Source organism: Staurois parvus, unplaced genomic scaffold (genome assembly GCF_062004578.1).
Source record: "Staurois parvus isolate SC_StPar_1 unplaced genomic scaffold, SC_StPar_1.0 ptg001741l, whole genome shotgun sequence".
NCBI lineage: Eukaryota > Metazoa > Chordata > Amphibia > Anura > Ranidae > Staurois > Staurois parvus.
Genome location: NW_028319537.1, coordinates 180,446 through 194,557, shown reverse-complemented (window position 1 = coordinate 194,557; position 14,112 = coordinate 180,446).

Here is a 14,112-nt window from a genome sequence, read left to right as displayed (position 1 = left end):
TTCCAGAAACTGATTCAGTATATAAAGAAGCTGACGCCGACCGAAACCGATCCCCAGAGTCAAACAATGATGGCATGTTGTAGATGGCCTCAGTCGCCTCTCCAGGCAACCATGCCTCCGTGACCAAGCCCCACTGGGCAGGACGAAACGCGTTAGAGGGAGCGGCTGAGGCCATCTAAAACATGCCATCATCGTTTGGCTCCGGGGATCGGCTTTGAGCGGCGTCGGCTTCTTTATATACTTCATGGAGCTGCTGCCAGTCACCCCGACACCCCGACCAAAGAAATGAAAACTCATAGAAATGGTAAACCGAAAACAATTCCAGACAATGGTGCTTATTGCAGCTCATTCACTGCGGCTTCTATAAATGAAGGAGCTGTCATTGAGGAAATGACTGATCAAGGTGGAATGGAAGAATGAAAAGTGGATTTTCTGCCGGTGTGTTCACCTAGCCGGGAGGTATCACCTGCTTTCTACAGGGTGGAAGACACCTGACTGCAGTCCTCTGCCACAACAAGTTCCTATTGTCTGTAGGTGGGAATATCTCACATTCCTGTCCCCACCATCCCTCCGTTCACTCTTCTTCCTGCTGCTCCTATCACCGCCTCTTCTTCTCTCTATACCTCCCCCTCTAACACCTCCTCTGTCCCCCCCGCCCCCCCAATACCTGCACTTTATTAGGCTAGGTTCACACCTATGCAGCCTGCGTTTGACCCGTTTCTGCATTGCGTTGCATTTTGCGTTTTGGCACCTGCCTTTTTAATGCTTTTTTTTTTACATTTTTTTTATTCTTTTTGTTGCTAGGCAGAGTTAGAATGCAAAACGCAGCAAATTCGCACTACATGCTTTTCAACACCTTTCCATTGAAGTCCATAGAACCAAAAACACAACTTTTTGCATTCAAAAAAGTCCCCGACCGTTTCTAAAATACACACGTGGAGATGTGAACCCGTCCCATAGGAAATCATGTTTAATGGTCTGCAAAACGCTTAGGTGTGAACCTAGAGTTACATGAGATTTCATGCATTAACCTGTTCATGCCGGCCACACACAAATGTGTGTCCTCCCGGGGTCTGGCCTAGAGGCCGAGCGGCCGCACATTTGCGTTCTATTAAAAAAAGACATATGTGCTGAGAGCGCGCCCTGCGCACTCCCAGCACGCATGTCCGGTACTCACGGAAAGGTCCCGATCTCCTCTTTCGATCGGAACCTTTCCCGATCATGTGACCGCTGTGACGTCGTGTCACAGCGGTCACATGACCTTAAACCCTGCCCCACCTCCAGGCGTCAGAAACTCCTTAAAGGGCCGGGAGGCGCCGGCATGAAGGGGTTAAGGTGTGTTGTGTTGGGAGCTCCATTCATTATCAATAAGTTGCACAAAATATAAGTCCTGCACTATTAAAGTGTTACTAAACCCACAACGGTACAATCAATCTGTAGATGCAGTAAAGCGTGCTTGTTATACTCACTGTGGAACCTAAGGGGTTAATCCTCTGCATTGTGTACAAATGCTGTTTGATCCTGTCTTCTCTGATCCTCCCCATCTTCCAGTGCCCCACTCCTATCTCCTGATAATACATACTGTGTTCTGTCACTCTGCACATGCTCAGTTTGATGTGTATTGCTAGAGGGGCTTTTTTTTGGGGTGGGAGAGTGCATGTGATCAGCACAGGGCCAATCAGCACTGTCCAGACAGAGGTCAGGGGTTCTGCATCCTCCTAGAGCAAAATGAAACTCCTCCTACAAGCTTCAACCAGTGCTCTGATGGACACTTATAGAAGTGACAAGACTGCTATTTACTAAAATAATTGCATTCCCGTGTTCTGTGTACCGAGGGAGAGCGGATATAGTGAATGCGGGGTCCGGGGAGAGTGGATATAGTGAATGCAGGGTCTGGGGAGACCGGATATAGTGAATGCAGGGTCCGGGGAGACCGGATATAGTGAATGCAGGGTCCGGGGAGAGCGGATATAGTGAATGCAGGGTCTGGGGAGACCAGATATAGTGAATGCAGGGTCCGGGGAGACCAGATATAGTGAATGCGGGGTCCAGGGAGACCAGATATAGTGAATGCGGGGTCCAGGGAGACCAGATATAGTGAATGCGGGGTCCGGGGAGAGCGGATATAGTGAATGCGGGGATCGGGGAGAGCGGATATAGTGAATGCAGGATCCGGGGAGAGCGGATATAGTGAATGCGGGATCTGGGGAGAGAGGATATAGTGAATGCGGGGTCCGGGGAGAGCAGATATAGTGAATGCAGGATCCGAGGAGAGCGGATATAGTGAATGCAGGGTCCGGGGAGAGCGGATATAGTGAATGCAGGATCTGGGGAGAGCGGATATAGTGAATGCAGGATCCGAGGAGAGCGGATATAGTGAATGCAATGTCCTGAGAGAGCGGATATAGTGAATGCAGGGTCCGGGGAGAGCGGATATAGTGAATGCAGGATCCGGGGAGAGCGGATAGAGTGAATGCGGGGATCAGGGAGAGCGGATATAGTGAATGCAGGATCCGGGGAGAGCGGATATAGTGAATGCAGGGTCCGGGGAGACCAGATATAGTGACTGCGGGGTCCGTGGAGAGTGTATATATTGAATGCAGGGTCCGGGGAGAGCGGATATAGTGAATGCAGGGTCCGGGGAGACTGGATATAGTAAATGCGAGGTCCGGGGAGAGCGGATATATTGAATGCAGGGTCCGGGGAGAGCAGATATAGTGAATGCAGGGTCCGGGGAGACCAGATATAGTGAATGAAGGGACCTGGGAGAGCGGATATAGTGAATGCGGGGTCCGGGGAGAGCGGATATATTGAATGCAGGGTCCAGGGAGAGCGGATATAGTGAATGCAGGGTCCGGGGAGAACGGATATAGTGAATGCAGGATCCGTCGAGAGCGGATATAGTGAATGCAGGGTCCGGGGAGAGCGGATATAGTGAATGCAGAGTCTGGGGAGAGAGGATATAGTGAATGCAGGGTCTGGGGAGAGCGGATATAGTGAATGCAGGGTCCGGGGAGAGCGGATATAGTGAATGCAGGGTTCGGGGAGAGCGGATATAGTGAATGCAGGGTTCGGGGAGAGCGGATATAGTGAATGCGGGGTCCGGGGAGAACGGATATAGTGAATGCAGGATCCGTCGAGAGCGGATATAGTGAATGCAGGGTTCGGGGAGAGCGGATATAGTGAATGCGGGGTCCAGGGAGAGCGGATATAGTGAATGCCGGGTCCGGGGAGAACGGATATAGTGAATGCAGGATCCGTCGAGAGCGGATATAGTGAATGCAGGGTTCGGGGAGAGCGGATATAGTGAATGCAGGGTCCGGGGAGAGCGGATATAGTGAATGCGGGGTCCGGGGAGAGCAGATATAGTGAATGCAGAGTCTGGGGAGAGCGGATATAGTGAATGCGGGGTCACCGGATATAGTGAATGCAGGGTCTGGGGAGAGCGGATATAGTGAATGCAGGGTCCGGGGAGAGCGGATATAGTGAATGCGGGGTCTGGGGAGAGCGGATATAGTGAATGCGGGGTCCGGGGAGAGTGGATATAATGAATGCGGGGTCCGGGGAGAGCGGATATAGTGAATGCGGGGTCCGGGGAGAGCGGATATAGTGAATGCAGGGTCTGGGGAGAGCGGATATAGTGAATGTGGGGTCCGGGGAGAGCGGATATAGTGAATGCGGGGTCCGGGGAGAGCGGATATAGTGAATGCGGGGTCTGGGGAGAGCGGATATAGTGAATGCGGGGTCCGGGGAGAGCGGATATAGTGAATGCGGGGTCCGGGGAGAGCAGATATAGTGAATGCAGGGTCCGGGGAGAGTGGATATAGTGAATGCGGGGTCCGTGGAGAGCGGATATAGTGAATGCGGGGTCCGGGGAGAGCAGATATAGTGAATGCGGGGTCCGGGAGACCCTGACTGAAGTCAAATGATTCCAAATTGTTCAAAATAGTATGGTAAGCTCCTGAGAGGCCGACTTGATGAGATGATGGGGCCATGATGATGGGTATTAGACAAGAGGTGCAAGAGACGCCCGTTCTTCTACTTGGTCTACACCAGATAAGTAACAAGTGGTGGCAGCATCCTCAAGCTTGGAACCTCATAACAGCCATCTACAAGAGAAGGATTAGGAATATGGGATAAAAGGGTTGAACCCCTCACCCTTCATACCCAGATTCATAATGCTTAGATTTATCTTTGTAGACTTGATGAATGGGTGAGTTTTGAGACCCTGAAGCATGTTGGATGCATTATGCTGCTAAAGAACCATTAAATCGCTTTGGCTTGGTGCTCTTGCTGTACCCTTATGATTAGAGCGATTTTCTTCTTTTGTACACGTAGGTAGCTGTCATGAGGTTCCAAACTTGACATCCAACCACTTTGAACACTTTGTCTATTGCAGAATGTGCTTTTCGGGAAGTGGATTTAATCCTCTCTGGTGGAACTCTGTATTACTGTATGTGTTGGACGTTCTCTAGAACCTCTGCCAGTGTGATCTCATATCCAGCGGGCTTTGGAAACTCTAGATTTTCTCTTCCATAGCTTTTCATTTTGAGATTAGTGTTCCAGGGTTTGGTCCTGTCTTTGAATTTGTTGGCATAAGTTCTTGGAATAGACATTGGCATTTTGGGTGTGGAAGTTATTATTTTTTTCGGTCTTGTGCCAATGAGTTCCATGTCTCTGAGGAAGAGAGTTTTCTTTGGAGAACATCTTCAAGTAGTTGGATCCATCTCTAAATTTTCAGTCTTCCTCCTCCTCCTCACTCTCGCTCTTTTTCCTCCAAAGTCTGTCTCTTCCTTTTCCTTCACTTTTTCCCCCAGAGACACAATAGGTGGCAGAGGCGTCCCTAGGGTTGGTGTCACCCGGTGTGGTAACACTAGGTGACACCCCCTCCGACGATCCTCGCAGAATGGATCAGATCTGCGGATTGGGGAGGATAATGGATCAGACTCCGATCCATTATGCTCAATCCGCAGATCCGATCCATCCTGCGGGGATCGTCAACTTTCTTTACAACTTTAAAATTAAATTAACTAAATATCGGTATCCCTAATATAAAAATCCCCACAAATGCATAAAAACACTTTCACCCCGAAAAAGTGTACAAACTGCTAGAAATATTATGCTTATTAACAAAATAATGCTCAAAACGAACCAGGGCTCAAATAATCCAGAATGATACACATCTTCATGTAAATAAATAATGAATGTAATGTAAAGTTTCCACCGGAGTCAATATAATCATACAAATATTGAAGTTCTTCATACAGTTCACATGAAAAATGTCCTTGTTGCAAACAACTTCCCGAGTGACTGGACCAGAAACCGCAAAAAAGAAAAAAACTCATATAGTGCATTATCCTTAGCAAAAATTGAATAAACACACAATCACACGTGATCACTGATAGTGCAAACGTGAACAACCGTGTAAAACACGCCAGTGAAAAACACTACCGTGGAAAAACATTCAATAAAAAAATAGTGTACACTTCTATAGTGTGCAGATTGAATACCCGACTGAATCTCATAAATCAGAAGACTTGGAATCATTAGGAGGAGGATGTGATGGATGAGCTCCAACAGAGAGATCCTCACAGCCACACGGATGTACTCCTCTCTAACCACCAATCTCCATGCTCCAAACGATGCCAACCGTATATAAAACAGATGCAGGGGCGGACTGACAACTCATGGGGCCCCCGGGCAATCGGGGATCATGGGGCCTCTGTGTCCTTGCCCAAACTCAAAAAAGCCTATGAAAAAGGTACCAGGGGTATCTCATGGGGCCCCCTACTGACCCCGGCCCTTGGGCAGTGCCTGGGTTTCCAAATGGTCAGTCCGCCCCTGATCAGGGGTAAATCAGAGTAGACAGGTCCAGGAGTAAGCCTAGTCAGTAACAGGACATCACAGGTCAGAATCACAGGAAACAGGAACAGGGAACGGGGACCTAGAGATGATCCAGCAACTTGCTGTTGCGGTGATGTCATTGTGGATTCTGCAAGTACTGTTCCATTTTCTCTATTATCTTGACAATAAAAGTTGGATTAATAAAAAAAAAAAGAGACTCCGTGACGAGGCTCCTAACAAAGTGAAACGCGTAGGGGAACAGGCAGATTACCCCTGCACTGGCTCACATCAATACATCTACTTTGGACTTGTCGAAATTGAGCAGCTCCATTGTTGAGGTCCATGGACCCCCTACTGGCCTCGGGCCCTCGGGCACTGGCCGAGTTTCCAAATGGTCAGTCCGCCCCTGAACAGATGACAGTGTAAATCCGTATAAATATTAGCAGATATACTTTATTTATATGCTTACATGGTATTACATCTTTAAAATCGCCATCCACAAAATTTATCTGGCTGCCAGACCTCTGAAACTTTTCTTGCGTTTTAGATAGGAACTTCCAGGGTCCAAAATGGCCACCCAATCACATCTGGTTCCGCTGTGTGTCTTGACGTCACTTCCCTTTTACGCGTTTCATCATTCGACTTAATCATAACTCTCTCTTTACAACTTACCTTTCTTGGAGCAGGTCCGGTGCAGCGGCAAGCTGTGTCTGCCATGTAGATATGTCCCCCCTGAAGCAACTGCGCATATCCCGGTTCAAACCGGGACACGCGCAGTTGCTTCAGGGGGACATCTACATGGGAGACACAGCTTGCCGCTACACTGGGTGACACCGACAGTACAGGGTGACACCGGACCCGCTCCAAGAAAAGGTAAGTTGTAAAGAAAGCTGGGCTTTACAACTTACCTTTTCGTGGAGCGGGTCCAGTGTCACCCTGTGCGGTTGGTGTCACCCGGTGCGGACCGCACCCCCCGCACCTGCCTCGGGACGCCAATGATAGGTGGTAAGGTGGAAACTCTCCAAAGTGAAGGACAATCTCCTCTTAGACAGCTATATCTATTTTTTAAATATATTTTCCAGATTTTTTTAACATATAAAAAAGTCATTTTAACATATATTTGTAAGTGAATTCCAAAAATGTAGATTTGTATTTTTAAAGACATACAGTATATTTGAAATGTATTTTTAAAAATATGTTTCATATATTTTGTTATAAAAACGTATTTCAACATGCAATATATATATATATATATATATATATATATATATATATATATATATATATATTCTTCAGATTTTTTTTTTTACATATAAAAAAAGTCATTTTAACATATATTTTTAAATATTTGTAAATGCATTCCAAAAATGTAGATTAAATGTATTTTCAAAGATATATATTTGAAAATGTATTTTCTATGTGCAGTTTCCATACATCACACACATCTTGAATATTTCTCGCTTCCTCTGAAGCCTGATGTATTTTTGGCAGACACATATTCTTGCAAGAGGTGAAAACTTTGAAGAATGCTGAGAATTAGGTAAACTTGGAGTTTTTTCTTGATGGAGTTTCCAGCCGTATCTTAAGAACGTCCTTATGAGTGACAGTCACTGTACAGAGACAAGCGAAGGAAGTGCTGATTAAGCAATCCATTGTTTTCCAGGGGGGACCTTCACTCAGTGCTGGACATCAACATTGATGTCACGGGACCTTCTCTGAAGACCTCTAGTGGCGTAGCAGAGGACACTTTGTGGGGGGACTGCTCAGTGCCCCCCAGCAATGGGGAAAACGCATCTTTACAAATTGCATCCAATATTTATAAAGTTCTCTAAATTAGGGATCAGGGTAGGGTTCGGTCTGCACGCAAGTTCAGACCAAACCTTGGCGGTTCGGGGCCTTCAGGAAAAAACTCTTGCGCAAATACCCATTTGGTGGGAACTGATCGTCTTGTACACCCACATGGAAGAAAAATATATTTGAAATATATTTTAAAAATACTCTTCCCAAATATATTGACATATATTTGAAATACTACAATTTTGGCCGTATTCAATATATTTCAAAATATATTTAAATATATATATATATATAAATATATATATATATATATATATATATATATATATATATATAGTATGTCGAAATGTGTTTTTTATATATTACAAAATATATGAAAAATATTTTTAAAAATGAATTTTCAAATATATTGTATGTATTTAAAAATACATTTAACCTTTTGGAATGCATTTACAAATATATATATTTATTTATTTCAGGTACTTATATAGCACTGTCAATTTATGCAGCCCTTTACATATATATTGTACATCACATCAGTCCCTAACCCTCAAGGAGCGTACAATCTAAGGGCCCTAACTCACATTCATACATACACATACTAGGGACAATTTAGACAGGAGACAACTTCACCTACCTGCATGTCGTTGGAGTGTGGGAGGAAACTGGAGTACCTGGAGTAAACCCATGCAGGCACAGGGAGAACATGCAGGTGGTGCTGGGTTTTGAACCAACAACCCAAGTACTGCCAGGTGGGAGTGCTAACCATTTAGCCACTGTGCTCTCCATTAATATAAATGAGTTTTTTATACGTTAAAAAAAATCTGAAGAATATATTTAAAAAACTCTATATTTTTAAAAATATTTTTCATATATTTTGCAATATATAAAAAAATGCATTGCAACATGCAGTGTATATATAATAGAGTGAATACGGCCACAATTGCAGTATTTCAAATATATGTCAATATATTTGGGAAGAATATTTTTTTTCTTCCATTTGGGTAATAGCTGGATTACTTCTAACATTATATGACAACTTCCCACTATCAGAGGTTGTTGAGGACCCTTTTGGGTCTGGTGTGGATTTTAGGGGGAACGCCTTGCAAAAATGAAGATAAAAAAAGTGAGGTTCCCAAAAAATCCATGTCAAACCCTTATCTAAGCAGGTATTCTGGCAGGTCGGAAGGGGGGGGGGGGACGAGCATGCTCCTTGGAGCTTACAATCTAGAAGCAAACTAACACAATCTATCTAAATACTTATCTGCGGTCCTTACAAAGGGGAACGGCAAGTCTTGTTGCCTGGCTCATAAAGAGAACATGGCATCAACTGGTCTTCTAAGCCAGAAGATATTGGACTTTTGGTGGACATCTTTCAGGGCATTTTTTTTCATGGACAGCCGAAGCTATTGAAGAAATTGTTGCAGATCGAGTTAAAGTAAGGGAATAGAGAGTGAACAGTCCAATCGGAGTTAAGCTGCTTTAAGCACTGTTGCAAAGTCCCCCTGATAGCATTTGCAGTGCACTGTCCTTTTTTTCAGCTTGGGTTGCTCTTCATAACCTACACAGGAGCAGTTGATGGACAGACAGGGTGACCCACATGACTTAGTGAAGAGGGTGATCGCTGTAAAGGTTGGGTGAGTACATTGCTATTTTGGACCTTGGCACCCGTTATCCGCTGCATTACCCAGCCATATATGATCTCTATGACAGGGCCAAAACATTTTCCCTCCAGGTAAGTTTTTCCAAAACTCCAAAAAATGTCTTCTAACCTTACCAGATCCTCTTTCCCCAGTCCAAGCAGAAATGTTGCTGGGACAAAAGTCACCTGTAAACTTACATAATATCAATTACCACCTACTTGGTTTTTTTTTTTCCGTAGTGTAAACTCCAGAGGTCTCCGTACACAGGATTAAAAATAAAACTTGAGTAGGAACATGGGGAGTTGTAATCAGCAGCAGACGAGGATGTGGGACGGGCCTCAGTCACATGGATACAGTTGGACTTCAATAAAAAAGAACCAACAGCAAAGCAACCACTCAGAACATAGTTTGCTGAGGTTCAGGGGGCACAAGATGGATTTTAGAAGTTGCTTTATTTTACGGCAATTAGCCACCTACATTGTTTCATTGCATAACCTAGTTGTGTGAAAAGAATAGTCTTTGCAGTCCAGACGAAGGATGGTTCCTGTCACTAAGAAACTTTTGGAATTGTTATGAGTCAAGTTTCTTCCAAAGTTGTTTTAATACTTGGCTTTAATACATTGGGGGCAAAGTCCATCCAAGGTTGGTGTCACCACCAACCCAAATAGCCATGGTGAAGTTTTCACACAACCTTTTTTACCTACGTTGGCTTGTCGTGAAGGCATCATAGAAGGATGACTCCATCATTTGGCCAATAAGGACGTTTGGAACAACTAGAGATTCCATTGTTATCTTATATCATAAGAAAATGTCACTTTGGACTTCATAGATAGTTGCTTCCAGGTGTGGACTGACAACTCATGGGGCCCCCGGGCAATAGGGGATCATGGGGCCCCTGTGTCCTTGCCCATACTCAAAAAAGTCTATGAAAAAGGTACCAGGGGCATCTCATGGGGCCCCCTACTGACCCCAGGCCCTCGGGCAGTGCCCAGGTTTCCAAATGGTCAGTCCGCCCCTGGTTGCTTCTCGGCCTTTTGGCAAAGATCATGTGTAGCATGTGTTCTTATCCATGTCTAGTAGATGTGCTTCACCATAATGGTGGGATGGCTGGTTGTATAGTTTCCCTGCTGGTATGATGAGGGTCCATGAGGGCCCTAGTTGTAAGGAAGGAAGCTGAATCGAGTGCCCACCGTGGGAGTTGGTAGTGCTTCACTAGTATGAAGGGTTCCAAGGGGCCCAGTGCCTCCTAATGTGAGCAGTGCTGCCCTGTTTGGCCAGGGTTTGGGGAGGCAGATAGCCCGTGTTGTTAATCACCCCCTGGGAGTGGTGCCCTAGAGGTGCTTCTAGTATCACTATGGGTTTGGGACCGCATTGTGAAAAAAGGCAACACCACTTGTTTTTCCACACATTGCCTCATGGGCTAGGCTTTTTTGGCCACGACCAGGGCAAATTTTGTTACCAGGTTGCAAGACCTAGCCATTGCATATGCACCTTTTTTATTTATTTATTTTTATTCCACATGTGTGTGCTACCTGCACTTATATACAGTTTGTTTTTCACATGGATGGTAGGGTGTGGGTCTTCAGACCTATCTTGGAGTTTAGGGGCAGGATGTGTGGCCCTTAGGTTCCTTCTTCCCCTGCCTTGGGGGTCTCTCTTTGGGAGAACCCCTCACCCAGTACTTGTTGGTTCACTTTGGTTGATCATGAGGAGTGGGATCCACCTTTTAACTAGATTTGCCTTGCCTCTGTCTTGAACCCCAGGAAGTCAGGGACAGGTCCTTTCACTTCAGCAGAGGGCCGTATGACACACTTTAAGTTCACTTTTTTGTGTGCATTTATATATACTTTTTGTGGTTCACTTTTGGTGTTTTGTTTTTGTGAACAAAAAGAAAAAAAAATTAAAAAACTATTTTATCAAAAACTAAAATCTCCTTGTTGGTGTGGTTGCAACCATGCTGATTAATAATATATCCTCTAAGTTCTCTTGGTAATTATGAAATATGTCTACCTGAATTCCCTGTTGTGCCCCAAAAAGGCTTCATCCTCTCCAAACCTGATTAGTGGAGGGCCACCCTCTGGAGGAGTTCTTCATAGTACATGATAACGAAATAGTCGGAGCCCAGCTCTAGCCAGGCAGAGACAGACCCCTGTTGGGAAAATCATGCCGATGATGTCTCTAAAAGTCATTTAGTCCTTCAATACCATCACAGAAATGAAAGCCATGTTGGATGGAACGGTACAAAACAACGCCTGATGGATTGAAATGTTGAGTTTGTGTACAAAGGTATTAGGCCTCCAGTAATCTCACATACCTGAGTACCTACCACAAGAAACTGGGCCAGGATTCAAGAAAGACATCAGCTGAAATACCTCTGATAAATGTTATTTCATGAAATATTTTTCTTTCTTGATTTTTATTTCACGTGTGTGTGTTACCTGCACTTATATACAGTTTGTTTTTCCCACAGATGGTAGGGTGTGGGTCTTCGGGACTACCTTGACGTTTAGGGGCAGCATGTGCAGCCCGTAGGTCCTTTCTTCCCTTGCCTTGGGGGTCTCTCTTCTATGTCCCCAACCATAACAGAGGATGTCGATAAATGCAGCAAAATTCTCTGCTCCAGCTACCCAGTTAAGGACTAGGAGATGGTGGCAGGTTATGACGTTGGAGCATTGTATAGTTGTGCTAAAACTGGTAGGTGATGGAGGGGTTTGTAGTCCCCAGTGGCTGTGCCTACTCTGCCCCCTTATTTGATAGTTGCTGTACTCTACTCCTCTCTCCCCACCTTTCCTACTTTCTCCCATCCTCCTCCTTCCTACCTCTTCTACTCTATCCACTCCTCACCCTTCCCCACCTCCATTCTTCTTGCCCCTTCCCACCTCTCTTCACTCCTATTGTTTCTTCTTCTGTCCCCACCTTTCTTCTCCTCTTATCCCCTCTCTTCTCATCTCACTACTTCTCCTCTCTTCTTCTATGCTCTCATTTCTTCTCCCCCTCTATTGTCCCCCCCATTTCATCTCCCTTCTCCTCTCCACCTTTTCTTTCTCCCCTATCCTTTTCAGTCCCCAGCACTTCTCTCCTGTCCTCTTCTCTCTACATCTCTCCCACCTTCTTCTCTTCACTCCTCTCCTTTTTTCTCCCTTCTCTTCTTCTGTTTCCTCTTGCTCACTTCTCTCCTCCATTTCTCTCTTCACACCTATCCCCTATTTCTCTCTTCCTCTTCTTTCCCTCTCATTTCCTTTCTTCTCTCTCAACTCCTCACCCCCCCCCCCCTCTCTCTCTCTTCTATCCCCTCTTTTTCTTTATTCTCCTCTCTTTCTATTCTTTCCTCCTTCCCTTTTCTTCCCTTCTCATTTATACTCTTCTTTATCTTTCATCTCCTCCTATTTTTTTTATCCCCTCTTCCTCTCACTTCTTTCTCACTCCTCTTCCTCTCTTCACTCCTCTCCCCTCATCCTCTCTCCTTCCCACTCATCTCCCCTCTTCTTTCCTCAGTTCCTCTCTCCACCTCTCTTCTTCTTTTCCTCTCCCCCATCCTTTCTCCTCTCCTCTCCTCTATTATCTTCCTCTCTTCTTTTCCTCTCTCCTCACTTCCTTTCTCCTCTCCTCTCTTGTCTTTGTCTCTCCTCTCTTCTTTTCCTCTCTCTTATTCCTCTCTTCTCTCTTCTTTTCCTCTCTCCTCTTTTCTCTCCTATATTCTCTCTCCTTTCCTCCTCTTCCCTATTTCTCCTTACTTTATCTCCTTTTCTCTCCCCTATTCCCCTCTCCACTCCTCTAATCTTTCCTCTCATCTCCCCTCTTCTTTTCTTTCCCTTATTCCTCTCCCCACTTTTTCTCTCCTCTCTTCATCTCCCCTACTCCTCTCTCCTCTCTTCATCTCCCCTACTCCTCTATCCTCTCTTCATCTCCCCTACTCCTCTATCCTCTCTTCATCTCCCCTACTCCTCTATCCTCTCTTCATCTCCCCTACTCCTCTCTCCTCTCTTCTATCCCCTCTTTTTCTTTATTCTCCTCTCTTCCTATTCTTTCCTTCTTCCCTTCCCTTCTCTTCTCTTTTATACTCTTCTTTATCTTTCAACTCCTCCTATTTTTTATCCCCTCTTTCTCTCACTTCTTTCTCACTCCTCTTCCTCTCTTCTCTTCACTCCTCTCCCCTCATCCTCTCTCCTTCCCACTCATCTCCCCTCTTCTTTCCTCAGTTCCTCTCTCCACCTCTCTTCTTCTTTTGCTCTCCCCCATCCTTTCTCCTCTCCTCTATTATCTTCCTCTCTTCCTATCCTCTCTCCTCTCTTCTTTTCCTCTCTCCTCACTTCCTTTCTCCTCTCCTCTCTTGTCTTTGTCTCTCCTCTCTTCTTTTCCTCTCTTCTCTCTTCTTTTCCTCTCTCCTCTCCTCTTTTCTCTCCTATATTCTCTCTCCTTTCCTCCTCTTCCCTATTTCTCCTTACTTTATCTCCTTTTCTCTCCTCTATTCCCCTCTCCACTCCTCTTTCCTCTCATCTCCCCTCTTCTTTTCTTTTCCTTATTCCTCTCCCCACTTTTTCTCTCCTCTCTTCATCTCCCCTACTCCTCTCTCCTCTCTTCATCTCTGCTACTCCTCTCTCCTCTTTTCATCTCCCCCACTCCTCTCTCCTCTCTTCATCTCCCCTACTCCTCTCTCCATCTCCCCTACTCCTCTCTTCATCTCCCCTACTCCTCTCTCCTCTTCCTCACACCTCTCCTCTCTATCCTGCTGTCTGCGGGGCAGTTCATTAAAGTAGAATCTTTACTCCTGCTGATGTGACCTTGTATTCATACCCAGGTACATTCTTTCATACCGGCCTGCACATGG